Here is a 2,740-nt window from a genome sequence, read left to right on the forward strand (position 1 = left end):
TACACCACACCAAACATAAACAGCAACATTACTGATCTGTGGAATACTACATAGAATCAAGCCTTTGGGTGAGTATTCTGAATGCCTATTATTTGTATTTTAGTGAATTTAGTCTTTTCGTGTTTCAAACTGCTAGGATTTTTAAAACTTGTGATAAGAGTGAAGCTGTGAAATTTGAACCACGATCAGTATGAAGTATGGACTTCCTTCTAGACTAAGATTCTGGCTAGAAAAGTAAAGGCACTAACATAGTGTATTTATTGGGCCATATTTACGTACTATCATGGAATTGCTGTGATATTCCAGTATAATATCTCAAATATTTTTTTCATTGGCATTATTTTGGACTGCACATTTATATTTATCAGCACAACAAACATGTTGTATCTTTTCACAACTCAATGTGCGCAAACTTGATTCAAGCCTTATTGACAGTCGATTGTGTCTATAACTCCTAACTGCCATCGTGATACAGTATGCGGAAAGAGTCAATGGCATTCAATGTCAACCGGATTCCATTCGTAAGCTTCAGGTGACTTTAAATATCTGAAGCTCCATATTCATTAACAGTAATGGAACCAGACAGCCCTGACCCACCACAGAAAGGGACTGTGTGCAGAATAATTTGTAGTTTGCTAAAAGGCTCCCTAACATAATATCTGTGTTAAGGAGCATGTCAACAGATACTTGAAAGCAACAGATAGCTCATGTTGGAAGTGGAATTAGATTGTACTACGGTGAAGTAACCCATTTTTTTCCCGAAATAACCTTTTTAGTTCCTTGGCACATAAAGATGATTATATTCATCCTATTCATTTTATAAGTGTGCTGTCATGGATGAGAAGGTTTTATATTGTACTTAAGAGATCACATGAACATAGCAGGCTGCATGGCGGACAAGTGGTTTGCGCGCAGGCCTCACATCTAGTAGACTCGAGTTCAATTCCACCCTGGGCCATCTCTGTGTGGAATTTGCATGTTCTCCCCGTGGATGTGTGGGTTTTCTCCGGGGACTGCGGTTTCCTCCCACATTCCAAAAAACAGCGAGTCTTTACCTCTTATTTTAACAGTGAAAGCTGTAGCTAGACATAGCCTAGCGACTATGTTAATTAGGCTTTCAGGTTTTACATTATAAATCAAAATACACATTTTCATTCAAAGGCATTTATTGTTCAATGGCATCAGCGATGTTGTTTGGTCTAGAGACTGTGCCACTGAAGAAAAGACAGGAAGCAGAACTGGAGGTAGCAGAGATGAGGATGCTGAGGTTCTCATTGGGAGTGACCAGGATGGATAGGATCAGGAACGAGTACATCAGAGGGACTACTTTCGGCTTTTTCCTGATTACAGAGTCACCACCGCGGATGTTTTTGATCCGCATACTGCTTTTTGACTTCAGCACTTTAAATTTCGGATGCCATTTCTGACAAATACCGATGGTGCTTACTAGTGGAGATTAGAACCCAGTCCAGAACGCTAACCACTAGGCCATGGCGGGCTCGTTGGGCGACAACTATACTGTCCTTTTTCACTGATAATAGCCGATACCGATCAATGGGAGCACCCCTAGTTTCATGTTCAATGTTCAATAGTCCTAAAACTCAATATTCTTGAGGTCTAGGTCTTGAAATTATAACGACTGATATTTACCCAATAATCTCCCTTAATAATAATCTTTCTTTGCTGTCTGTTGCCCTTTTCTGTCTTAAATCTCCTGTTAAGATTCTCCCTGCCAACCATAATGCTTGTTTGTGCCCAGCTTTTTATATTTTTATCAGTCCCTGTTAGTTCTGGTATACTTAATGGAAATTATACCTTTTGAAATCTCAAGTGTCATATATTCTACCCTGAATACTTTCACAGGAACATGAATAAGGTGACCCTCCTCTGGCAACAATTTTCTGAATGTATGAGTTGTAGACTAAACAGCCTGGAGTTATAGTACATAAGGGATAATTAAATGCCCCCTGGCCATTATGTGAGAAAATATTAACAAAATGACTTCTTTTTGAGAAGCAAAACTACGGCAATGTGGTTAACACGTCAGCCTCTTGTATTCTGGGTTCGAATCTCAGCTCAGACTTCTATAGGATGCATGTTGTTACTGTACTTTCACCAGTGGAATTCCCGGTTCTCCCACATCCAAAAACCATGCATATTCGGTTAATTAGTGAGTCCATATGTGTGTGAACGATGACTGTGATTGGCTGGCCACCAGTTGAAGGTATACCATGCCTCTATCCCCCTGGTAGAAGTCGTTAAATAGTACAATGTCAGCAATTTCCTACATAAATAATAATGTTATATAATGTCCAAATAACAGTTAACACCGTAGATTAGTGAGTCAACACAACACATAAAGGTTATGTTTGCCGTGTCATGCTAATGTATCCAGCTTTCAGTAGATGCTAAAATGCATTTCATTAAAAGGAATATAACAATAGCATCTGTCTCTGTTGAATGTGTGAAAATATTTTCCACTAAATGTCCTGACAATTTTTTTTGGTTTCTTGTCAACCTCATTTTTTTAATACTAGGATAACAGTAGCCTCTAACTTATTTTAGGAGTGCCAGCAGACAGCTGGGATAGGCTCCAGCATACCTACAACCCTAGTGAGGATAAAGTAGACCTCTACCAAGGGCACATTGTTCACAGTTTTGTGGATCTGAAATTTGACACTGTCCAAATCTGCCCCCCCCCCATCCCATTCTACAAACTTTCCTCTGTAAGAGTTCCATA

This window comes from Doryrhamphus excisus, chromosome 13 (assembly GCF_030265055.1).
Source record: "Doryrhamphus excisus isolate RoL2022-K1 chromosome 13, RoL_Dexc_1.0, whole genome shotgun sequence".
NCBI classification, from domain to species: Eukaryota; Metazoa; Chordata; class Actinopteri; order Syngnathiformes; family Syngnathidae; genus Doryrhamphus; species Doryrhamphus excisus.